Here is a 27176-nt window from a genome sequence, read left to right as displayed (position 1 = left end):
AAGTGGGTAATGTCCTTAATGAGCACTTTGCATCTGTATTCACAAAGAAGGACATGGTGGATGGTGAGTCACAGGAGGATCATGTTGATTTTCTAAGACATGTCAATATAACAAAGAGGAGGTGGTATTGTGTGTTTTGAAAGCATTAAGGTAAACAAGTCTCAAGAACCCAATGGGGGATCCTATCCCAGAATGCTGAAGGAGGAGAGGGAGGAAATTGCAGACGCTTTGTCTGAAATCTTTGTATCCTCGTTAGTCTCAGGAGAGGTCCCAGAAGACTGGAGAATAGCCAACATTGTTTAAGGACCACACGGATAATCTGGGAAATTACAAGTCAGTGAGCCTTACGTCAGAGGTAAGGAAATTACTGAAGAAGATTCAGAGGGATAGGGTTTACTCACATTTGAGAAAAACAAGGACTTATTAGTGATAGGCAGTGTGGCTTTGTGCAGGGAAGGTCATGTCTCTCAAACGTGTTTCAGAGTTTTCTTAGGAAGTGCCAAAGATGATAGATGAGGGCAGGGCAGTGGATGTTGTCTATATGGACTTTGGCAAGACCTTTCACAAGGTCCCTCATGACAGAATCGTATGGGATCCAGTCTGTGCTGGTAAGGATACAGAACTGGCTTAGTCATAGAGGACAGAGTGTAGGGGTGGAGGGTGTTTTCCTGACTGGAGATTGATGCGCAGTGGTGTTCCACAGGGATCAGTCTTGGCACCCCTGCTGTTCGTAATATACAAAAACCAATTCGGAGGACATTTGTAAGTCTGATCAGTAAGTTTGCAAATGGCATAAAGATCGGGGGAGCCGTGGATAGTGAGGAGGATTGCTAGAGAACACAGGAGTTATAGATAAACTGAAGATTTGGGCAGAGAAATGGCAGAAGGAATTTAATCCAGACAAATGTAAGATGATGCATATCGGGAGATCTGACACAGAAGGGAAGTATACAGTACATGGCAGAACCCTTAGGAGCATCAACATGCCGAGGGATCCAGGTGTACAGGCCCACAATTCCCTAAAAGTGCAACACGAATGGATAACGTGGTAAAGAAGGCATATGGCAGGCTTGCCTTCATCAGTTGGGGCATAGAGTGCAAAAATTGGCAAGTCATGTCACAGCTATATAGAATTTTAGTTCAGCCACATTTGGAATATTGTGTACAGTTCTGGTCACCACACTACCATAAGGATGTGGAGGCTTTGGAGGGGGTGTGGAAACAGCTTACCAGGATGCTGCCTGGTTTGGAGGATATTAGCTACGAGGAGAGATCGGACAAACTTGGTTTATTTTCACTTGAACATTGGGGGCTCAGGGTTGACCCAACAGAAGTTTACAAAATGATGAGAGGCACGGACAGAATGAATAGTCTGAGTTTTTCCTCCCAGAATAGAAACGTCATTTACTTGGTGATGTAGATTTAAGGTAAAAGAGGGAAGGTACAATGGAAATGTGAGAGGTGACCATTCTAAAATAAAAGAGAGTGGTACATGCCTGGAATGTGCTGCCAGATGAGGTGGTTAAGAGTCATCTTGATAGATACATGAACAGGCAGGGAACAGAGGGATAGGGACTGCAATTGTGATAGGGTCAGGGTTGAAAGGCATCATGGGTCAGTGCAGGCTTGGTGGGCCGAAGGGTCTGTTCCTGTGCTATACTGTTCTTTGACCTTTAAATCGTAACAATCCTTGTGAATATAACATCCTGCCTTCACATTGAGGATACTCTCCATGTGGTGCGGTATTACCGTGCTAAATGGGATAGATTCAGCACAGATTTTAGCAACCCCAGCATGGAACATCCACTAGTCCCCCCCCCCCCTCCCCTCCACCTGGAGATCAGCCCTGGTTCAATGGAGAAGGCAGGAGGCCATGCCAGGAACAGCATCAGGCATAGCTGAAGAGGTGGTGTCAACCTGGTGAGGCCACCAAACAGGACTACTTGTGTACCAAACAGCAAGTGATAGACAGAGCTAAGCTATCTCAAAACGATCAGCTCTAAGTTCTTTAGTCCTGCCACATCCAGTTGTGAACGGTGGTGAAAAACTAAACAACTCATTGGAGGAGGCTTCACAAATATTTCCATCCTCAATGGCAGAGGTGCCCAGCACATCAGTGCAAAAGACAAGGCTGAAGCATTTGCAGCAATCTTCAGGCAGGTGTAGAGTTGATGATCTCAGCCTCCTCCAGCATTACAAATTCCAGTCCTCAGCCAATTTAATTCACTCCATGCGATTTCAAGAGACGGTTGGAGACACTGGATACCAAAGGCTATGCACCCTGACAACATTCCAACAATAGTGCCTGCACTCCTGAACTTGCTGCACTCCTAGTGGAGCTCTTCCAGTACAGTTCCAACACTGGCATCTACCCAACAATGTGGGAACTTGCCCAGGTATGTCCTGCACATAAAAAAAAGCAGGGACAATCCGATCCAACCAATTACCATCCCATCAGCTAACTTCCAATCATCAGTAAAGTGATAGAATCAAGCAGCACCTGCTCAGCAATAACCTGCTCAGTGACCCCCAGTTTGGGTTCTGCCAGGGCCACTCAGCCCCTGACCTCATTCCAGCCTTGGTTCAAACATGGACAAAAGAGCTGAATTCCAGAGGGGAGGGGAGAGTGACACCCTTGGACATCAAGGCTGCATTCGACTGAGTGTAACAGCAAGGAGCCCCAGCAAAACTGGAATCAATGAGTATCGGGCAAACTCCCTGCTGGTTGGAGTCATACTGGACACACAGTAAGGTGGTTATGGTTGCTGGAGGTCAGTCACCTCAGCTCTGGGACATCTCTGCAGGAGTTCCTCAGGGTAGTGTCCTCGGCCCAACCATCTTCAGCTGCTTCATCAATGACCCTCCCTCCATCTTAAGGTCAGAAGTGGGGATGGTCAATGATGATTGCACAATGTTCAGCACCATTCACTGCTCCTCAGATACTGAAGCAGTCCGTGTCCATTTGCAACAAGACTTGAACAATATCCAGGCTTGGGCTGATAAGTGGCAAATGGTATTTGCCAGGCAATGACCATCTCCATCAAGACAGAATCTAACTAATTCTGTTTGCCCTATAATGACCATTGCTAAATGCTTCTCTATCTACAACTTGAGGGTCATTATTGAAACTGAACTGAACCAACCACAAATACAATGGTTCCAGAGCAGATCAGGACCTGAGAATTCTGCAGCAAGTAACTAATCTCCTGACTCTCCAATCCCTGTCCACCATCTACAAAGGCACAAGTCAGGAGTATGAGGGAATACTGTCACCCAATTGGATAGGTGCAGCTCTAACAACACTCAGGAAACTGGACACCATCCAGCACAAAGTAGCCTGCTTGATGAGCACCTCATCCACCACTTTGAATACTCACTGCCTCCAGCACCAACGCAAAGCGTCTACCAGCTACAAGAGGCACTGCAGCACCTCACTAAAGCTTCTTCAACAGCACCTTCCAAACCAATGAGTTTTACAACCAACCAAAGACCAACACCACCCTCTGCCAGTTCCCCTCCAAGACACTCACTATCCTGACTTGGAAATATATCGCCATTCCTTCACTGTCGCTGGGTCAAAATCTTGGAATTCCCTCCTTCACAGCACTGGAGTGCACTTGTGGTTGAAATACCTTAGAGGGGAATTAAGGAAGGTTAACAGGTACAGACAGACTGATATCAACATCTCGTGAAAGAATTAAAATGTGCACAGCAGTGGTTTATGATGGACTTCAGCATTAAAGGCAGGAACTTCCTGTACTGCTGGAAAGCCCCTACGCCGAGCTGAGAAATGTGAGCTATGTAGCTTGCCTCGGGAGCAGGTTTGGAATAGAAGGTGGGACTTAAAACTCAGAGGTTCAGCAAATTGAACCGAAAGTTCAACACCCCCCTGCTCCCCCACCCCATTGGTGGCGGCTGTTCTAAAAGGAGCAGAAACAAACCGCAGAGACACACACACACACACAGTCTGTTCCAGTTTTACATCAGTCACAGAAGCCTGCTCACCCCACAAGCCTGCTCACCATTCAACAAGATTATAGGGATACACAGCACAGAAACAGGCCCTTTGGCCAACCGTGGTCATGCTAACCAAACTACAGTAACCCTATTTACCTGCACTAGGTCATGATTGATCTGACTGGGGCCTTAATTCCCTTTTACTGTGCCCCCCCCACCTCTATCTCCAAATATAATCCCGAACTCCCTTAGGTCGATCTAAAGGTCACCATTAAATATATTCACTGCTCACTGAGGTAAAACATTGCAAAGATTGACCAATCCCAATTCTCTCCCAAGACCTCCTGAAAAAAAGACATTGCTCAGTCTTAAAATGGTTGACCTCTTCCTAGTAAGTTTTGAGAAGTTGACGTCTTCCGTTGAAACAAGAGTTGAGGACAGGGAATTCAGCTTATGGGGAACAGCCAGGATACTGAAGCTGAGGCAATGATCCCCAGATTAGCCACGACCTCACTGAATGGGGAGGTAGCTGGCTTGATGGGCCAAATGGCCTCCTGGCTGCTCTTGAAGAACATCAGAGGGGTTTAGTGACAGCTCAGTGATGCGTTGTCTGAATTACTACCACAAAGCTGCAACGTTTGCCAAACAGACACAAAACCCATTACCTGCTTCAATGTTCTTGGAACAAGGCCCAACTCCCATGAAACGAAACTGAAACCTGTGAGGGGGCAGAATTCAGGTGCCCGATTCCAGCTGATAAAACAACTTTCCCCATATCACTGCTTGCCCAATATCCAGAGATTTTTTTTTTAAGGTAACAAAACGATCTTTATTAAGTAACTAAAATGAATAGCGATCGCAAATCCTACCCTCAGTTCGCACTCTGAAAGTGTTCCTGATGAATACCACCCAAAACAAAAATGTAGTTAGCAAGAACAAAATCACTGCCACAGAAAAACCATGTAATAAGGTGCTGAGTTTCTTCCCAACCTGTAACCTTTATATTAAAAATGCCTTGGCGGTGAAGAACTTAACAGACCTAAACATTATCTTCCAACTTACTCAGGAAATGAGAGCAGGAGTAAGCCATTCAGCCCCTTAAGCCTCTTCTATCATTCAATGAGAGCATGACTCAATGTCCACCTCAATGTAATTTTTCTGCTCTCTCCCTGCATCCTTCTCTTTCACTTTTTTAAAATTCATTCTTGGAATGAGGCCATTGCTGACCAGGCCAGCATTTATTGCTAATCCCTAATTGCCCAGAGGGCAGTTAAGCATCAGCCACATTGCTGTGGGTCTGGGGTCACTCCCCCTGATGGTGAGTCTACTACTGTTGCAGGCAGTGTATTCCACGCCCCTACTACTCTCTGAGTAAAGAAGCTACCTCAGACATCTGTCCTATATCCATCACCCCTCAATTTAAATCTATGTCCCCTCGTGCTAGCCATCACCATCCAAGGATAAAGGCTCTCACTGTCCACCCTATCTCACCCTCTGATTATCCTATAGTCTCAATTCAGTCACCTCTCAACCTTCTTCTCTCTAATGAAAACAGTCTTAAGTCCCTCAGCCTTTCTTCGCAAGACCTTCCCTCCATACCAGGCAACATCCTAGTAAATCTCCTCGGAATCCTTTCCAAAGCTTCCACATCCTTCCTATAATGCGGCAACCAGAACACAAGGAAACCAAAAATATACACAAGTCTCCAGGTGTGCTCACAACAATTCTATATGACTAAAGCTAATGTTCTCTGCTCCCGTACTCAAATCCTCTTGTGATAAAGACCATCAAATCATTTGCCTTTCAAATTTGCACCTGCATGTTAACTTTCAGGGACTTACGAACAAGGACACCCAGGTCCCTTTCGACATTAAACATTTCCAGTCTCTCACTGTTCAATAAATACCTCCCATTTCCATTTTCCTTGCCCAAAGAGGATACCTGTTACTTATAATGACAATAATTACTCTTATTAACTTATCTCCTCACTCTCTGCTCTCTCTCTCTCTCTCTCTCTCTAGACACGACTCACTCATTTCCACTCACGTCTCCATCTAGCAACCTTGGGGAGCAGGAAGGAGAGCAAAATGGAAGGGGGCTGTGCAATGTCAATAATGCAATGTCGCACAAGGGGATAGCGGGGCAGAAACTACCCTCAAACATCCAGGAATGTTTCTGAAAGGTTTTCAGAATGATTCAAATCCTTAGCAAGACAGACAGGCAGGCAGTGGGAGGAAAGAACGCTCACTCAGTTTCTGACTTGTCTCTTCCAACTGTTTAGGAGTAGGTGAGGACTGCAGATGCTGGGGATCAGAATTGAAAAGTGTGCTGGAAAAGCACAGCCGGTCAGGCAGCACTCTCCTGATGAAGAGCTTATGCTCGAAACGTCGACTCTCCTGCTGCCTGCAGTCAAATGCTGCCTGACCTGCTGTGCTTTTCCAGCACCACACTTTTTGACTCTTCCAACTGTTGGCTGACAAGTGAACAATGCAGGGTGGGGTGGTGATGAGAAACACCCGTAAAATACACCCTCATGTGCAGCAAAGGAACCCTGGCAACTGTGGTCAGCCAGTGCTTTTCCGAATGAGCATTAGCATTAGTCCAGTTTAATCACCGGAATGTCCCATAAACTAACAATAGCTGACTGGTTTATTTATAGATTCTTCATCTCTCTACACTAATGAGAGCTGGCTTTGAGAAACAGGGATTCTCTTGCAGCTACAAGAATCTCAGGGGGTCGCAGGATGGAGTCGTACCCAGCAAATGACCCAGGTGGACACTGAGGGAGTGCAGCAGTGCCTAAGGTACCAACAGGTTGACAGCACACAGACCCATGTCCACGTAGGTGGACATACAAGGTCCCACTGTTGTGGTGAAATTTCCTTGCTTCTCTTCACAAACATACACGTCCAATCTACCCCCAACCATCACCAAAGACAGGTGATCTGCTTGTTATTTTCAGGGCTGTCTGTGGGAGCTGTCTGTGTGCAAATTGGCTGCACATGGCAGTGAACAAAGCATTTGGTATGCTTGCCGTTATTAGTCAGTGCATTAAGTATAGGAGTTGGGAGGTCATGTTGCAGCTGAACAGGATATTGGTTAGATCACTTTTGGAATACTGTGTTCAATTCTGGTCTCCCTGTTATTGGAAAGATGTTGTTAAACTTGAAAGGGTGCAGAAAAGATTTACAAGGATGTTGCCAGGGTTGGAGGGTTTGAGCCACAGGGAGAGGCTGAATAAGCTGGGGCTGTTTTCCCTGGTGTGTCAGAGGCTGAGGGGTGACCTGATAGAGGTTTATAAAATCATGAGGGGCATGGATAGGGTGAGTAGACAAGGTCTTTCCCCTGGAGGAGGGAGGGTCCAAAGTCCAAACCTTAAGGGCGTAAGTTTAAGGTGAGAGCGCAGAGATTTAAGAGGGACCTAAGGATCAACCTTTTCACACAGAGGATGGTGCATGTATGGAATGAGCTGCCAGAGGAAGTGGTGGAGGCTGGTACAATTACAACATTTAAAAGGCATCTGGATGGGTATATGAATAGGAAGGGTTTGGAGGGATATGGACCAAATACTGGCAAATGGGACTAGATTAGGTTAGGATATCTGGTCAGCATGGATATGTTGGACCGAAGGGTCTGTTTCTGTGCTGTACATCTCTAATTTCACCTGAAGGAGGAGCAAGGCTGCAAAAGCTTGTGATTTCAAATAAACCAGCTGGTTCCGATTATGACTCTAATCAAATGGAGAACTAGCCTGGCCATGAGGGAGCATGTACTAGATTCAAGGATCGGTGCTGGGCCCTCTACTTTTTGTCATTTACATAAATGATTTGGATGCAAGCATAAGAGGTACAGTTAGTAAGTTTGCAGATGACACCAAAATTGGAGGTGTAGTGGACAGCAAAGAGGGTTACCTCAGATTACAACAGGATCTGGACCAGATGGGCCAATGGGCTGAGAAGTGGCAGATGGAGTTTAATTCAGATAAATGCGAGGTGCTGCATTTTGGGAAAGCAAATCTTAGCAGGACTTATACACTTCATGGTAAGGTCCTAGGGAGTGTTGCTGAACAAAGAGACCTTGGAGTGCAGGTTCATAGCTCCTTGAAAGTGGAGTCGCATGTAGATAGGATAGTGAAGGCGTTTGGTATGCTTTCATTTATCGGTCAGAGTATTGAGTACAGGAGTTAGGAGGTCATGTTGCGGCTGTACAGGACATTGGTTAGGCCACTGTTGGAATATTGCATGCAATTCTGGTCTTTTTCCTATCGGAAAGATGTTGTGAAACTTGAAAGGGTTCAGAAAAGATTTATAAGGATGTTGCCAGGGTTGGAAGATTTGAGCTATAGGGAGAGGCTGAACAGGCTAGAGCTGTTTTCCCTGGAGCGTTGGAGGCTGAGGGGTGACCTTAGAGGTTTACAAAATTATGAGGGGCATGGATAGGGTAAATAGGCAAAGTCTTTTCCCTGGGTCGGGGAATCCAGAGCTAGCGGGCATAGGTTGAGAGGGGAAAGATATAAAAGAGACCTATGAGGCAACTTTTTCCACATAGAGGGTGGTACGGGTATGGAATGAGCTGCCAGAGGATGTGGTGGAGGCTGGTACAATTGCAACATTTAAGAGGCATTTGGATGGGTATATGAATAGGAAGGGTTTGGAGGGATATGGGCCGGGTGCTGGCAGGTGGGACTAGATTGGGTTGGGATATCTGGTCAGCATGGACGGGTTGGGCAGAAGGGTCTGTTTCCATACCTGTGCATCTCAATGACTCTAAGTGCTTTGTTTTGTTTCTGTCAATGAGGTATACATCATACAAGGAGATGGGGATTGAGTAATCTGCACTTTCAGTTTATAATTATGTCAGGTTTTAAACTGAAACTGAGGTTGGGTAATTCAGCGCTTCTAAAAATGATTACATTATTATTCCTTGCCTCACAAACTGCCCAATGTTGAAATGTGTGGATCAACAGAAAGATTTCAGCAGTCACACATCTTAATGTTGACAGGACACAGGAACAAGATATTGAAGAACTTCAGTCGTGGAGAGAGAGAGATTGGAAAAATCAACACCGCTCTCCTTGAAAAAGAGAGAAGTTAATGGAGGATTGAGTGATTGTGAGAAGTAGGTACAACTGAGGGAGAGAAAAATAAGGCATTCCTGCCAGTGAGTGAGAGAGCGAGAAAGGTATGGCGAGATTTTGTTTTCTGCTCAGAGAACTGTCAAGATCTGGAACTTTCTACCTGACAAGATGGAGGATTACGACATTTTACAAAAGGTGGACAGGCACTCGAGAGTGTGAGGAAGTTACAGATCTACAGAGATATAAAAGCGACAAAGGTGGTTTCGAAGAGCGAACAAGGAAAAGATGAACTGATTGACTTTCTGGTTTCTCTGATCTCCCTTATTCTCTCAGCTTGGTACAGCCATACACTCTGCCCTTTCACCTAGCAGCTCAAGAGGAATCCATGCCTGTGTGTAAGATTCTCACACCTTTTTAAAAAAAACTAACATTTCTAAGTGATAAAATTAAACTGATAAAGAACTGGATGCTGGAGCTTCGAAACAAAAACAGAAATTGGTGGAGAAACTCCGCAATGGGAAGAAAACAAGAGTTAATGTTTCGAGTCTGGTATCCCTTGCTCAGAACTGACAGTAGTTCAGAAAACATGGTATTTATGCTGCAGATGAGATTAGGGGACGGAGGTTGGGTGAAGATGGGGAAAGGGGATAGGTGTACAAGGAGATTATTCTAGCAGATCAGGGCAGAACAGAAATTGAATAAGTGATAATAAAGGGCTTAGAGTAGGAGAAAATGGGTGAGCTGTACTGAATGCAACCCATATTATGCTATAATGAGCCTGGGAATAGATGAAAATGGATGACTTTGCTAAAAGCAACCCATGTCATGACAGGACTGGGCATGGGACTCCATTTACACCGCTCGCTGCTGCAGAAAGGCTGCCATCATCAAAGACCCATTATACTCCACTAATGCTCTCCTACAACCTCTTCCATCGGACGAGATACAGGAGCCTGAACACACACACACCAACAGGTTCAGGAATAGCTTCTTCCCAGCCGTTATTAGATGATGAATGGACTCTAACCTTGAATAACGCTGACCTTGTTAACATTGATCTTGCCTAGGGCATGCCCTGTGTAATGTGACCTGTATACCTCTAAGTTTTTTATTTTATCTGGATGTATCACTACCTGGTATGGCAATTGCATAATTAAAGATCGGAGACGGTTACAGAGAGTGGTGAACTCGACCCCGACAATCGCAAAGGCCAACCTCGCATCTACAGAATCCATCTACCAGGCCCGCTGTCAAGGAAAGGCCACCAGCATTCTCAAAAACCCATCCCACTCTGGCAATGTTTTTCTACAACCTCTACCATCAGGGAGAAGGTACAGAAGCCTGAACACACGCACCAGCCAGTTTCAAAACAGTTTCTACCCAACTGTGGTTAGAATACTGAATGGACTCTCAAAATCTTAACATTCACCTGTACCTGTGTTTTTGTTTTTGCTGCTGTTTATCTATTACTTGTCTGTGCTACTTAACTCTGTGATCTGCCTGTATTGCTCGCAAGACAAAGCTTTTCACTGTGCCTCGATACAAGTGAAAATAAATCAAAATCAGAAAGAATGGAAGGATGGAATCAGATTCTAAAGTTATTGAACTCGATGCAGAGGCCGCAGGGTCTCCAAGTGGGAAAGGAGATGCTGGATTTGTCTGTAAAAATGACCGAGTTTTCAGCAGCCTGCCATTTCAACAGTGTTGCCATGGCAACAACTCTGCGGCCTGCTGCAGTGTTCCAGCCTGAGCACAGACTCACACAACAACATCTAATTTTCCACCTGGGAATCCTGCAGCCTCTCAGACTCAGCATAGAAGTTCAATAACATTACAGCCCGATTCCATCCTTCAATATTTTTTTAACCCACCCCCACACCCAGTCCAGCTCAATGCAGATTGCTTTTAGAAAGGTCTCCCGATCTCACCCAGTCCCCAGGCCTATTATCACATAATATGGCGCAGCTTACCCACCCTACTCTCAGCCTTTATCATCACTTATTCAGTTTTTCTCCTGTCGCTGCTTCCTATCCACAATGGAAGAGTGTGGTGCTGGAAAAGCACACCAGTCAGACAGCATCCGAGGAACCCTTCATCAGGAATTGTAATCCTCACATTCTCCTACTATCCACAATCTCCTTCTTTACCTACTTTTTTTCCCCCACATCTCACTGTCTCTGGGCTCCATCTCCATGTATCCACTTACCTGCCCTTCACCCTTCCCCCAGCCTTGACTTCAGCATAAATACTGCACTTTCCGAGCTGTTCTGAAGGAGGGTCACTGCACCCTGAAACGTTAACTCCGATTTCTTCCAACAAATGCTGCCAGAACTGCCCAGTTTCTGTTGCGGTTTCTCACCGATAACTAGACCATAGGCTTTCCAAAACAAACTGCCATCTTGTGCGTGATCCCAAGTTCAGGTCCAACAAAAACAACTTACTTGTGCATAATAACTGGGCTATACAAAATATCCTGAGGCATTCCTAGGAGGTGTGAATGATAAAGCTAAGGAAACAAGACTGGGGAAGTGGCCAATCTGTGTCAGAGTGCGTGGCTTTTGATAAGAGTGGCACGGTGGCGCAGTGGTTAGCACTGCAGCCTCACAGCGCCAGGGACCCGGGTTCGATTCCTGCCTCGGGCTGATTGTCAGCATGGAGTCTGCACATTCTCAGTCTGAGCGGGTTGCCTCCGGGCGCATTAGTTTCCTCCCACAGTCCATAAATGTGCAGTTTAGATGAATTGGCCAAACTAAATTGCTCATAGTATTCAGGGATGTGTAGGTTAGGTGCTTTAGGCAGATGTGGGTACTGCAGATGCTGGAGATTAGAGTCTAGATTAGAGTGTTGCTGGAAAAGCACAGCAGGTCAGGCAGCATTTGAGGAGCAGGGAAATCGACATTTCGGGCAAAAGCCCTTCATCAGGAGGTTAGGTGCATTAGTCAGGGGTAAATGTATAGTAATAGGATAGGGGAGTGGGTCTGGGTAGTTACTCTTCGGAGGGTCAGTGTGGTCTTTTTGGGCAGAATGGCCTGTTTCCTCACTGTGGGGATTCTAAGAAGAGGTTTTGAAAGTTTGAAAGAGGCAGAGAGAACATTCTAGAGAGTGGGACATCGTCTGTGGGAACACAAGGAACAAGACTGAGTGCACATTCATTAATGTGATACAGAAAAGCAGAAGCTTTTTTTTTAAGAAAAAGGTGTTGATGGAATTGGTATGAGGTAGTAGCTTTAACTACACCACAGTGGATAAAGACAGTTCATCACTGCCCTGGGAAGGGCAATTAGGGATTGGCAATAAATATTGCCCCAGTCAGAGATACCCACAATCCAGAGTGAACTGCTTTAAGTAAAAAGAACTGGAGGGAGAGAGTCCTTGGTTTGCAAGGGCACCTGGTAACGGAGCGGGTTCTAGACAGATATGGGGTAATCCCATTGAAACTTGCAGAATACAGAGAGACCTGGGTAGAGTGGACATGGGAAGGATGTTTCTGCTAGTCGGAGAGGCCAGGAACCACGGACACAGCCTCAGAGTGAAAGGATGACCCTTTAGAACTGAGAGGAGGAGGAATTTCTTCGGCCAGAAGGTGGGGAATCTGTGAAACTCATTGCCACAGGGGGCTGTGGAGGCCAAGTCATTGAGTGTCTTTAAGACAGGTTCTTGATGACTGAGGGGATCAAGGGTTACAGGGAGAAGGCAGGAGAAAGGGGTTGGGAAACACATCAGCCATGATCAAACAAGGGAGCAGACCTAATGAGCTGAACGGCCTATGGTCTGATAGTGAACCAGTAAGGGTAGATAGTGAGGAGTGAGAAGGATACACATCAAGAGAGAGAGCTCGAGTGAGGGCCTTAACAGTAAGTTAAGGGAGACCGAGATGTAGGTTTGCCAACTCTGGTTCGACATATTCCTGGAGATTTGGTTCTATGACATTTGGTCACATAATACTTTCAAATATTACTGGAAAGGAGAATCTCTATCATCACCAACATCTTGTTTTGAAACACGATGAAAATAGCGTATAAATCAAAGAATATTATTTCAACCGCAATGGTGCGCAGTGAGTAAACAAAGACTGATTCGACTCCCTGGGAGGGACCTTTCTATCTTCCCGGTTTCTGTTGCTCTGCCCTCCCTGCACTGATTCTCTCCATCTGGATTGGGTCCGTCTCCCTCTCCTCCCCACTCTGTCTGTCTGTCTGTCTCTCTCTCACACATACACAGGGCTGGAAGTTCTGCACAATTCAGTGGGCTCCCAATGCTCGCCAACCTGACAATCTGAGATTTTCCTGCTCCTCGGATGCTGCCTGACCTGCTGTGCTTTTCCAGAACCACTCTAATCTAGACAGTGGTTTCCAGCATCTGTAGGCCTCGTTTTTACCTAATCTGTAAATGGGAGCAGCTGGTCTTAGATAGACAACGACAGAATACGGATCGTTTCTCCCAAGGTGCCAGCAGCACACCTGGGAGGCCAATCCTGATGGAATCCTATCCTACATTGGAGGACTGATACAGAGGCTACAGGGTGTGATGGAAGAGTGTTCCAGTGAGGATGGCAGCATTGAAGGGGCGGGGGGGGGGGGCAGAATTCCTGCATAGTGGGAGCATGGGTTCAACTAAAAACAACTCTAAAAAGAGTTTTATGAAGAGGAGCTGCTCCAGCAGCAGCTGGGTTAGAAACAAGAGGAGTCACATTTGTTTGTGAGCAATAGTATCACAGTGGAGATAAGAATTTTCATTAGATTCAGCAATTCGTTGTGATCTGGGAACACACTGCCTGAAAGCACAGTGGAAGCAGAGTCAACAATAACATTTAAAAGGGAGTTCAATAAATACTGTTATCTTTCATTAGGAAAGATATTATTAAATTGGAGTGGGGTTTGAAAACATTTACAGGAATTTTGCTGGAACTGGAGGGTTTATATATAAAGGTTTTTTTTCCCTGCAATGTAGAAGGCAGAGGGGTAATCTTATAGAACTTTATGAAATCATGAGGGACATGAATGGGGTGATTAGCCAAGGCCTTTTCCCTGGGGTGGGAGGATGTCCAAAACAAAGGGGCGTATTTTTTTGGGGAGAGAGAGAAAAATTTAAAAGGGGATCTGGAATGAACTGCTGGAGGGAGTGGTAGATGCAAGTACGGTTACAATGTTTACATAGAACAGTACAGCACAGGACATGCCCTTCGGCCCTCAATGTTGTGCCAGCCTTCTATCCTCCTTTAAGATCAATCTATCCAATATTCCCTTCATTGTATTAACTTCCATGTGCCTATCGAAGAGTCGCTGAAACGTCCCTAATGTCTCTGACTCTACTATCACTGCTGGCAGTGCATTCCATTCAACCACCATATTCTGAGTAAAGAATCTAGAAGACATTTGGACAGGTACATGAATAAAAAAGGTGTAAAAGGGATATAGGCCGAATGCAGGCAAGTGCGACTAGTTCAGTTTGGTACACTTGGTCAGTGTGGACGAGTTAAAACAAAAGGGTCTATTTCCGTGTGGTATGACTATGACAGTCTGACATTTACAGGGTTACAGAAAGAGCAAGAGCTGTGGACTAACAGATGAGCTCAGTCACAATAGGCTGGCTGCCAATATTGCTTTGGGTTTACATCATGGCGGGGATGATTTGCGGAGCTAACATTTGCAACTTGTGGTTGGAGTAGGCTGGAACCACCAATTTTCCTTTTAAACCAAACATTGGCTAGACATAGCTGATGGGATACTATAACAAAACTAACCGAATGGTCAATGGAAATTTCCAGAGTTGGAACTGAGATGTTATCAGAATCAAATTAAAAAGAACATTATCCAGGGTGACGATATATCACAGACCCTGCGGTGCCCTAAGGTTTCTCAAGACAATCTTCTCTAACAAAAACTGAAATTGCAGGAGAAACTCAGCAGGTCTGGCAGCACCTGTGGAGAGAAAGCAGAGTTAACGTTTTAGATCAACTGACCCTTCCTCAGACCTCGCCACTCTAATTGTTCTTCCAATCAACCTGGTTGGAGATATTACAAAACAGCTCCAGGCAGGTGGCTCCTGAGCCGACGGTCTGGACACCACCACTTGTGCCACAGGTGCCTCAGACTACTGTTCTTGGCATTCCCTGGTGTTGCCAGCTCTATAATGCTCTGGTCAGACCACATTTGGAATATTTTGGACCCCATATTTGGAAAAGCATAGAGTGATTACAAGCAGTCAGCATGGCTTTGAGAGGGGCAGGTCATGCCTCACAAATCTTATTGAGGTCTTTGAGGTGATGAGACAGGTCAACCAAGGTCGAGCAGTGGATGTGGTGTATAAGGCATTTGATAAGGTTCCCCATGGCAGGCTCATTCATAAAGCCTGGAGGTATGGGATACAGGGAGATTTGGCTGTCTGGATTCAGAATTGGTTGGATGAAAGAAGGCAGAGAGTGGTTGTAGATGGAAAGTAATCTGCCTGGAGGTCAGTGGTGAGTGGTGTCCCGCAGGGCTGTGTTCTTGGGCCTCTGCTCTTTGTAGTTCTTATAAATGACTTGGATGAGGAGGTTGAGGGGTGGGTTAGTAAATTTGCTGATGACACTAAGGTTGGAGGTGCCGTTGATAGTATCAAGGCATGACATTGACAGGATGCAGAGTTGGCCTGAGAAATGGCAGATGGAGTTCAACCTGGATAAATGCAAAGTAATGCATTTTGGAAGGTCAAACTCGAATGCTGAATATTGGATTAAAAACAGGATTCTTGGCACTGTGGTGGAATAGCAGGATCTTGGTGTTCAAGTGCATAGATCCCTCAAAGTTGCTACCAAGTGCGCAGGGTTGTTAAGAAAGCATGTGGTGTTTTGGCTTTCATTAACAGGGGGATCAAGTTTAAGAGCCATGAGGTTTTACTGCAGTTCTACAAGACCCTGGTGAGACCACGCTTGGAATATTGTGTCCAGTTCTGGTTGCCCTACTATAGGAAAGATACAGAGGCTTTGGAGACGGTGCAAAGGAGGTTTACCAGGATGCTGCCTGGACTGGAAGGCTTGTCTTAAGAGGAGAGGTTGACTAAGCTTGGACTTTTCTCTCAGGAGAGAAGGAGGAAGAGAGGAGACCTGATGGAGGTGTACAAAATAATGAGAGGAATGGATAGAGTCAATAGCCAGAGACTTTTCCCCAGGGCATGATTGACTGGCACAAGGGGTCATAGTTTTAAGGTGTTAGGAGGAAGGTATCGAGGAGACGTCAGAGGTAGGTTCTTTACGCAGAGAGTTGCGAATGCATGGAATGCGTTGCCAGCGGTGGTGGTGGAAGCAGAGTCATTAGGGACATTTAAGCGACTGCTGGACATTCACATGGAATGCAGTGAATTGAAGAGAACATAGGTTAGGTTATTTTATTTTAGATTAGAAATAATCTTCAGCACAACATCATGGGCCGAAGGACCTGTTCTGTGCTGTATGTTTGTATGTTCTATATCTCAGGAAGGATGTACTGGCCCCTGGAATCTATTCAGAGGAGGTTCATGAGAATGGTCCCAGGAATGAAAAGCTTAACATGAGGAGCGTTTGAGGGCTAGGGGCTTACATTTGGAGTTTGCAGTATGAGGGGGATTTAACTGAAACTTACAGAATACTGAATGCCCTGAACAGAGTGGATGTTGGGAAGATGTTTCCACTGATAGAAGAGACAAGGACTCAAGGGCATGGCCTCGGAGTAAAGGGAAGACCCTTTAGAATGGAGATAAGGAGAAACTTCTTCAGCCAGAGAGTGGGGAATCTATGGAATTCATTGCCACACAAGGCTGTGAGGGCCAAGTCTTTGAGAATACTTAAGACAGAGTATCAAAGGGAGCAAGGGAGAAATTTATTAGCCATGATTGAATGGTGGAGCACACTCAATGGGCTGAATGGTCTAATTCCTGCTCCTATTTCTAGACCTCTGAGAAAAAGAACCAGAAATTATATCATCCACCACAACAGACCAAGACACACAAATGGAAAGTGAGATAGAACACCAGCGCTTCACCAGAGGTTCACTGATGATGTTACCTAGCATGGTGATGAAACATCTGAAAACAAACCTTCCAGCTCATTGAGCAAACTTACAACCTGCTCAGTCTTATAGAATTGACCAGGACGGAGGCTGCTTAGCTGCTAGGATCAGACCAGATTAGTCATTTTCAGACTAGCATGGATGTACACATTCAGAGTTCTTGTGTTTATCTCAAGAAAGTCACTACCAAACCTCAAACTCAGCATTGTTAGTTTATTGGGAAGGTGCTTTCTCCATGACCAGTGAAGGGCCAATCCTTCTTTCTACTCTCTTACAAAATATCAAACACTAAAGGATTCAATATTTCCCTGCTGGGGGCACTGTAACAGCATCAAATAGTTGCCAGAAACTTATGGAATTAGAACAGAAACTTAAATCAAAATGATATTGTCCAGAGCAACAATGCACCCTGGCCCCAGGGGCGTCTCTCTTTCTAAAGACAATCCTCTGGTCTATGCTGGCTCCAAAGGGCGGTTTGATTGACAGGGTTAGGGGCTGAACCACATGAGTTTTAACCACATGAGTTTTAACCAGTAGCTGTTGTCTTGCAATTGGTACAAGTTACTTTGGCTGCTTAGACATTGGCTGGATCACCCAAGAGCCAGTGGTTAGAGCAGTGCAGACTGGAGTGGAATGTCAGTGCACCAGATTGTGGGTATGTTTCCATGCTGTAGGACTCCTGGGTATGGAGGGATTATTGTTTCTAAAAAAAGGGGCAAGGGTGAGTAGGTTGGGCCTGTACTCATTGGAGTTTAGAAAAATGAGAGGCGACCTTAGTGAAACACCAGATATTTAGGGACTTTGACAGGACAGATGCAGAGAATTACCTCATGGGACAGTCCAGGACCAGATTGTATTATCTCAGAGTAAGGGGTCACCTATTTAGGACAAATGAGAAGGACGTTTCACTCTCAGACGGTAATAAATCTATGGAATTCTTTACCACAGAGTGCTGTCAAGGCTGGGTCATTAAGTGTTCTCAACACGGAGATAGATTTATAATCAGTAAGGGAATCAAGGATTATGGACAGAAGGCAGTAAAGTGGAGTTGAAGGTTCAGCCACGATCTCACTGAATGACAGTGCAGAACTCGACGGGCTGAATAGCCCATTTGATGGTATTACGGAGTTGTGCAGAATCCCAGACGCAGGAAGCTCAGTGGGAACTGCCCAAGAAATGGAAGATTCTGATAAACCAGCCTCCTCAGCCACCTGTCCTAACATCTTTGCTTCCCCCCCCCCCACCCCCGCAGTGCCACATTCATGCCCTTTAACCAAGTGCCACCCTCCCTCCCACATTTCCCTGAAATACTTCCCCTTCCTCAGCAGCTGTCTGAGCGTCTGACTGTGCCAAAGGGCATTTACTCTCAGAACGCCACACACTAACTGATCGAAAAGGGCATGTGGTTTGACTACCGGGCAATGGTGTTGATTTCAGTTGCACTCTGCATTTCAGGAGGAGCCGGGATCGGAATTCTCTGCTGGAATTGTGGAGCTGAGGACCAGCGGACTAACATTCCTCAGAATATCCGGAGCACAAATCACTCAACCAATCAGAAGCCAGTGGTGGCCCTTGTTTCAAGGCCTCAAGCTGGACCTCTCAATTCTCCACAGAAGTAGGCCATTCAGCCCATCAAGTCTATATCACCATTCATAGATTCGTAGAGTCATACAGCATGGAACTAGACCCTTCGGCCCAACCAATACATGTTGACCATGTTCCCAAACTAAACTAGTCCCACCAGCCTGCGCCTGGCCCATCTCCCTCCAAACCTTTCCTATTCATATACTGATCAAATTGTCCTTCAAACATTGTAATTGTACCTGCATCCATCACTTCCCCTCTATTCTACACACTAAGCACTCTGTAAAAACATTGCCCCTCATTATTTTTTAAAAAGCCTTCTCCTCTCATCTTAATATGTCCCCTAGTTTTGAACTCACAATCTTAGGGAACGAGCCAATCCATGGCCCTCATGATTTCATAAATCTCTACATCACCCCTCAACCTCCCACACTCCAGTGAATAAAGACCCAGCCTCTCCTTATAACTCAAGTCCTGGCAACATCCTGGTAAATCTTTTCTGAACCCTCTCCAGTTTAAATCACATCCTTCCTGCAAGTGGGATTCCAGAACTGGACACAGTACAACACAACGGGCCTAGATGGGATTGTGGCTGATCTGTGGCCTAACTCCGCAGACAGCTGCCTCAGGCTCAGTGTATACGGTCACTGAAATGTGACAGTGTTTGGACACAGGAAGCCATTCTGCGACTTACTGCACAAATCAGAAGCCTCAGAGATTTGCTTCCAAGCTTTTTCTATCAAAATCTGCCCAGAACCAGAACAAACCCGATAACCAGTGTCTGTCCATAATTAGCTCTCACACAGTTAGCAGCGCAGCACATGCCTGATTTAAAAAAGAAGCTACGCGGCCCAGAGCCAAAAAGGGGCAAAGGGTTCGAGCTTTCATAAAAAGAGAGATGAAGCATGGAACAAAATAAAAATGTTAAACCGAAAGCAGCTGGAACGTACTGTTCAATTCTGGGCAAAGGGCTTCAGAGAGGACCTCAAGGAGTGGCTGCCAAGTATCTTCAGAGATTTTTGTTGTTTATTCTGGGCTGGGATGTGGAGAATTATTGCCCATCCTTAAATCACCTTTGAACTGAGGGGCCTCCTTGGCCATTTCAGATGATGGTTAATAGTCAGTCACATTGCTGTGGGCCTGGAGGCCACACCAGATATGGACTGCAGGCACTGCTGCCTCACAGCGCCAGGGACCCGGGTTCAATTCCAGCCTCAGGCAAAAGTCTGTGGGGAGTCTGCTCAGTGTTTGCGTGGGTTTCCTCCGGGTGCTCCAGTTTCATCCCACAGTCCAAAGATGTGCAGGTCAAGTGGATTGGCCATGCAAAGTCGCACAGTGTTCAGGGATTTGCAAACTAGGTGAATTAGGGAAATGAAGGGTTACAGGGTGGGTCTGAGTGAGATGCTTTGCCGCAGATCAGTGTGAACTTTATAGGTCTGTGAAAAAGACTATAGTGAACCAGATGGATTTTTTTTTAGGTAAAAGTGAAGCCAAAGTCACCTGAGTCTTACCAGGCCAGATTGCTCACACAGTAGAGAGTGCAAGCGAGAGACGACTGGTGGTGCTTTAACCTGAGGGTCATTGTGCAGGTTGTAAGTTTGCTTGCTGAGTTGGAAGAGTTGTTGTCAGAAGTTTTGTCACCATACTAGGTAACATCATTGAGCCTCTGGTGAAGCGCTGGTGTTCTGTCCCGCTTGGTATTTATGTGTCTTGGTCTGTTACGGTGGATGATATCACTTCCGGTTCTTTTTCTGAGAGGGCCCAAATCAATATGTTTGTTAATGGAGTTCCGGTTTGAATGCCAGGCTTCTAGGAATTCCAGTGCCTGTATTTATTTAACCTGATCCAGGATGGATGTGTTGTCCCAGTCAAACTGGTGTCCCTCGTTGTCTGTGTGTAAGGATATTAGTGATAGTTGGTCATTTCTTTTGGTGGCTCGTTGGTGCTCCTGTATCCTAGTGGCTAGCTTCCTGCCTGTCTGTCTAGTGTAATGTGTGTTTCAGTCCTTGCAGGGTATTTTGTTCATTTTGCTGGTTGTTGATGTGGGGTCCTTTAGGTTAATCAGGAGCAGTTTCAGAGTGTTGTAGGTTTGTAGGCTACCATAATGCCAAGGGGCTGGAGCAGTCTGGTCGTTATCTCAGAGATGTCTTTGATGTATAATAGTGCGGCTAGAGTCTATGGGCGTGTTGTGTCGTCTTGTTTAGGTGTTGTGCAAGAATTGGCGGACTGTGCTTATTAGATACCAGTTGTTCTTGAATATGTTTTTCATCAGCATCCTGTAGTTCCTGGATGTTGCAGTGTGTTGTGGCTCATTTAAATAATTTCCTGATGCAGTTCCGTTTGGGATGACTGCTCCTGTAGTTGAGTATCTGGTCTGTATGTGTTGCTTTCCTGTAGGTCTGCAGTTCTCCATTGGCTGTTCGTTCCACTCTGACATCTAGGAAGGGGAGGCTGTTGTTCTCTTCCTCTTTGGGTGAACTTTATACCAGTAAGGATGTTGTTTATGTGTTTGTGGGTTTCTTCTAATTTGTTCCATTTCATGATGACAAAGGTGTCATCCACACAGTGGACCCAAAGCTTGGATTTGATCGTGGGGAGGGCTGTTTGTTCAAGTCTTTGCATAACTGCTTCTGCTAAGAATCCCGATATTGGCGATCCTATGGTTGTCCCTACAAACCAAGGTTTATAGGTCTTATCATCAAAGGTGAAGTGTAGTGAGGCACAGGTCTACTATTTTGAGGATGTTGTCCTTGCTAATGGAGTTGGTGCTATCTGATGTTTGTGTCCTTGGTCTAGCAGTGAGGTCAGTGTTTCTTTGACCAGGCTGATGTTTATTGATGTGGAGCGTGCTTCAGGCTGGGGAGAGGTTGAGAAGGAGAGTCCTCCATAGTAACCTCGGTCCGTGTGGGGATTGAACCCACGCTGTAGGTGTCACTCTGCATCACAAACCAGCCAGTGGGTAAGGGAGAAGGACCAAAAGGCAGGTAATGAGAATGGAGGTTAAGGGTCATCACGAAAAGTAGAGCAGGTTAGAGATGGTGAAAGGTGTCATTTGGAAATAAAAACTCCAAAGTGTGTTGTTTCTCAAAAAAAGAGAGAGGGGGCTGAGATTGCCAAAATTAGTCACAGATAGAGTCAAACAGCATGGAAACAAACCCTTACATTCAAACAGTCTATGCCGACTATAATCCCAAACTGAACTAGTCCCACCTGCCTGCTCCTGGTCCATATCCCTCCAAACCTTTCCTATTCATGAACTTATCTAAATGCCTTTTAAACATTGTAACTGTACCCACACCCACCACTTTCTCTGAATGTTCATTCCACACATGTAACACTGTAAAAAAAGCTTTAAAATATGACCTCTAGTTTCGAACTCCCCTACCCCAGGGAAAGGATGCTTATCATTTAAATTATCAATGCCCCTCATGATTGCATAAACCTCAACACAACCCCTCAACCTCCTACACTCCAGTGAAATAAAAAAGATGTAAATTAAGTGACTTTCTGGGGGGTGGGGGGGGGAGACGGGGAGAGTGCGCACGAGAGAGAAAAACGAGTGAGAGTGAGAGTGAGAGAGAGAGTGCGAGAGAGAGACCGAGACCGACCCCCCCCCCCCCCCCCCACAGAATGCCACATGTGAATACATGGGAAGATCAAACAGTAAGCTTTCAAAGAGAGTAGAGTTAAGTCAAAAGAGACTGGATGAAGATTTCTTTGTGATTACAGAGGGTTCTGAACAAACCCCTGCTCAACAGCAAGCCACCCCACAGAATAATGTCCCAAATCACTGACACATTTCACATTTTCCTCTTGAAGAGATTACAAGAACAGGGGTTAATAAACCAGCTTTAACTCTGCTGGTAGTGGGACTGATCAACAAAAAGATGGTGGAAAAATAAGAAAATTGGGAGCTAGTTCATCTGCCCCACCTCACAACTTAATGACTTGGGATATCCCGCTGAAAACGTAACAAAGTGGGAAAGCTGACCCTGAATCTGGGTGACCCAGAATGGCCAGTAAATGAGGAGAAAGTGAGGTCTGCAGATGCTGGAGATCAGAGCTGGAAATGTGTTGCTGGAAAAGCGCAGGTCAGGCAGCATCCAGGGAACAGGAGAATTGACATTTCGGGCATAAGCCCTTCTTCAGCCCTTGGCCAGTAAATGAGTCAGTCATTCCTTGGATTGATAGCATTGGTGGAGACAAGATACAGAGGTATCACTTTGAAACTGCTTCAAAACTAGCGCCGAGCAAGTGCCATACCAGAGTCAAAACATTGACTCTGTTGCTCTCTCCACAGACCTGCTGAGTTTCTCTGGGCATTTGTTTCAGATTTCCAGCACCCGCAGAATTTTGCCTACAGTCCTTGGGTTTTTGTGGACTTTTGGCAATGACAGGGTTAAGTTAAAGGGGACTATCATCAGAAAAATCTTGTCTGAAAACCCCTGCTTTCCATTTGTTTACACACAAGACAATGGCAGAAATCTTGACTCAGTGTACCATGACATCAACAACATGTGGTTGGGCTATGAAAATAACTCGCGGTTCCACAATCATTTCCTCTCTCTCTCTCTCTCTCTCTCTCTCTCTCTCTCTCCCTCTCTCTCTCTCGGTACTGGAAGCTTCACTGAGGCAATAGGTTGCCACATCCCATAATGACTGCACTACAAACTAATTCACAGCATGAAGTGACTTATTGATGTGGCACAGTGCTGCTGCTACAACAATAACAACTTGCATTGATATAACACCTTTGCTGCAATAAGAGCCAATCCTGAGGCACGCTTACCAAACACAGATTAGATACAGATCAGACCTATCAGGAGAGCTCACCCACAGCTTGGCTGAGGGGGGAGGGAGGAGTGCTTGGGAGGGAGACAAAGGAGATTTCCAGTCGTTAAAAGCAGTTATCCCAAGGAAGGCTTGCTATTAACATCAGAGATGTACAAGAGGCTGGGACCAGATGAAGGGCTGGAGACAGACAGCGAATTCTAGATTAGAGTGGTGCTGGAAAAGCACAGCAGTTCAGGCAGCATCTGAGCAGTAAAATCGACGTTTCGGGCAAATGCCCTTCATCAGGAATACTGCTCCTCGGATGCTGCCTGAACTGCTGTGCTTTTCCAGCACCACTCTAATCTAGACTCTGGTTTCCAGCATCTTCAGTCATTGTTTTTACCTAGAGAGAGGCAGAGAGACAGGCAGATACAAAGTCAATGAGGGTTTGAAAATGGCAGTTTTACAATTTAATCCATTATTGCACTGGAAGCAAAAGTGGCTTACTTAGAAATGTTCGAGGAGAAAGTGAGGTCTGCAGATGCTGGAGATCAAAGTTGAAACTTTATTGCTGGAACAGCACAGCAGGTCAGGCAGCATCCAGGGAACAGGAGATTCGACGTTTCGGGCACAGGCCCTTCTTCAGGAAGAAGGGCCTGTGCCCGAAACGTCGAATCTCCTGTTCCCTGGATGCTGCCTGACCTGCTGTGCTGTTCCAGCAATAAAGTTTCAACTTACTTAGAAATGTGAAAAGCAACGAGCCAATTGCAGCTCCTGAAGGTTTACCAACAGGTTCGGCATGGTCAGTCAGTGGGTGCTGACTCATGAGGCAGTGGTCCAATTCTATTCCTGATGAAGGGCTTTTGCCCGAAACGTCGATTTTCCTGCTCCTCAGATGCTGCCTGACCTGCTGTGCTTTTCCAGCACTACTTTGATCTAAACTCTTGTTTCCAGCATCTGCAGTCCTCACTTTTGCCTCGGCAGTGGTCCAAGCAGAGGGAGCCTGAATTTCCCAGAACACCTTTCAAACAACTGACATTCCCAATCCAGGGCCAAGGCACGGTGTCCCAGGACCAGAACATACTTCTGCAACTGGTCAAGGACAAAGAGAAGACCGCCACTAAATCTCTCTCACACACAAACAGACAGCAAATACGCATGCAATCTGAAACAAAAACAGAAATAAAAGTTAAAAAAATCACACAACACCAGGTTATAGTCCAACAGGTTTATTTGGAAGCACTAGCTTTTGGAGCGCTGCTCCTTCATCAGGTGATTGTGCACAACCAGTACTCCGAGCAGTACTCCGAAAGCTAGTGCTTCCAAATAAACCTGTTGGACTATAACCTGGTGTTGTGTGATTTTTAATTTTGTCCGCCCCAGTCCAACACCAGCACCTCCAACTCAAAAACAAATCGTCACACCAATCTGACCTGGATATGTATCAATCGCTGGATCGTTACAGAAATATTACAAATGCAGAAGGAGGCTGTTTGGCCCATCGTGCCTCCAGCAGCTCTTCAAAGAAGCAAATGAATCAAAATCCTGCAGCACCCTCCCCTTTAAACACAATGAGAGCACCTCCACCACACCGATTGTAATTTAACAGCCTCTGTCTGTGTAATGAAGCCCATGCAGGGATTCACAAACACATACGTGCCCAAACATCAAGGTATCTGCCATGGCTCCAAACCCCAGGATCCAGGCACTTTAGCACAAAATCCAGACTGGTGCTCTGCTGAGGTAATGAGATCGTACCTTGGTGCCTTTTACTATATTAAAAAAAACTGATAAACTGCAAATAGTTGCTGCCACAAACTGCACTTTTAGAGATATCATCTTTCAGATGAGACATTAAACCAGGGCCCAGTCTGCTCACTCAGCTGGGCTTACAGCATCCCACAGTCACACTATGAGCAACAGTAAGAGGGTTCGCACTGAGTCCCAGCCCACTATTCTCACTCATCCGATAGCATCAGGTCACTCATCACATTGCTGCTTTGTGGGAGCTTGTTGTGCACAAATTGGCAAGCCAGTCCTCATGCAATTACAACAGTGAGCATCACAAATTACTGGAGGGACGTGATTGCACTGGAGGGGGTGCAGAGGAGATTCACCAGGATGTCACCTTGGGGATAGAAAGTCTCAGTTCTGAGGAGAGACTGGATGGGCTGGGTTTGTTTTCCCTGGAGCAGAGGAAGCCGCAGGTGGAATCTAATGGTGGTGGACAACATTATAAGGGGCATAGATGGAGAGGATCATGGAAACCTCTCCCCATGTCTAAGGCCAGAGCACATAAGTTTACAATGAGGAGCAAGCAGCTTAGAGGAGATCTCAAATAATGAGGGCAGGTGGGGGGGGGGAGAAGTGATTATACATTGTGTGGAACATGCTGCTTGAGATGGTGGGGAGAGAATCAGAGAGTCCCTACTGTGCGAAAACAGGCCATTCGGCCCCAACAACTCAACACAGATCCGCAGACACCCTACCCCTGTGACCCTGCACTTCCAATGTCTAATCTACCTAAACTGCACATCCCTGGACACTATTAGCAAATTAGCATGACCAACCTACCTAATCCACCAGGGAACATTTAAAAAGCATCTGAACGAGCACTTAAATGACAGGGCACAGTAGACTATGGACCAAGTGCAGGTTATTGGGATCAGTGTGGTTTGGTGTTTGCTGGTCGGCATAGACACGGAGGGCCGAAGGGCCTGTTTCTATGCTGTCTGACTCCATGCATTGGCTGCGAGGCAATCGGAGAAGGCGCTACACGAATGCCAATCCTTTGAGGAAACACTTGTGGTGAGCGAGTGGCTGGGCTGTCTCCTTTTAATCTTTAGATCTGTCCCTGTCCCCAGAACTAAACAAACCAAACAACAGCTGGCACACGCACACCAGGGGACGGGGAACACTGACAAGCTGTGGAATATATACCGTCCGTTCGGCCCATCGCACCCCTACACCCCCCCCAACTGTCACGAAGCGGATACATGTCAGTGCCACTCACGCTCAGGAGCGATTGTAAAGCAGCCGGGAGCCCAGGCCTGGAGCAGGCAATGCCCCCAGCTTGCATCGCTGGCATTGCCGACTCTGTGCCCACCCTTCCCACTGCCCATGAGCCCAGGCTCACCCTCCCCTCCTTTGCCCCGGTAACCCCCTACCTTGCCTCCGCTGCTCTCGCTGGGAACAGGCGACTGGCTGCCAATGCGGACCGTGTAGAGGCAGCCCAGCCCAGCCCCTCCCTCCCGGAGAGAGCGCCTGGGGCCCGCGCCTGCGCACCAGCGGCCGGGGAATCCCCCGCGGTGGGGAGGATCCCTCGCAACGTCAGCGGCCGTCCTGATTGACAGCCCCTTCGACCAATAGCGGCGCGGAGAGACCTTTTAAAGGGCCCGGGGACGGGGCGGGGCGTCCCACTTCCGGGTTTGCCCTCAGCAGCAAATTGTAAATGGCCCAGAGAAACAAAACAGAAAGCTGGGAGGGGAGGGGAGGGGAGGGGAGGGGAAGCAGGACAGAGATCAGATTTCATTTTTATTTTTATTTAAAAAGGCAAAGCTATTATAAAAGGTGGAGAGTGTGCTGTTGGAAAAGCACAGCATCAGAGGAGCAGACAAGACTTGCCTCACTTTGTTAATCACAAAACTTCTGGCAAGTTTCTCTCCCCTCTTTCAGACTTTTATGTCCTTTCCATTACGAGTTAATTCAGTCCAGTATCTCACAATCCAACGTTTTAATCTCCGGAAGAAAGAACATTATTT

At 46.2% G+C, this 27176-nt stretch overlaps 1 protein-coding gene across 3 annotated transcripts in view; it reads right to left on the bottom strand.

Annotated features, from left to right (window-relative positions):
* Positions 1-27176, bottom strand: part of tnip1 (TNFAIP3 interacting protein 1) — a 146053-nt gene that overhangs the window by 103095 nt on the left and 15782 nt on the right. Inside the window, exon 1 of one of the 3 annotated variants that reach the window (XM_087995107.1) lies at positions 26583-26713. The exons of 1 other annotated variant lie outside the window; for it this stretch is intronic. The gene's annotated coding sequence lies outside the window, so the exon portion shown is untranslated. Of the gene's footprint in view, positions 1-26582; positions 26714-27176 lie in introns of those variants that run through there. One more of the 3 variants, XM_087995111.1, reaches the window with a different exon arrangement.

Source organism: Chiloscyllium plagiosum, unplaced genomic scaffold (genome assembly GCF_037043375.1).
Source record: "Chiloscyllium plagiosum isolate Xiang-an unplaced genomic scaffold, Cpla_swu_hap1 HiC_scaffold_16, whole genome shotgun sequence".
In the NCBI taxonomy this organism is placed as follows: domain Eukaryota; kingdom Metazoa; phylum Chordata; class Chondrichthyes; order Orectolobiformes; family Hemiscylliidae; genus Chiloscyllium; species Chiloscyllium plagiosum.
This window is presented reverse-complemented; position numbering and strand designations above follow the sequence as displayed.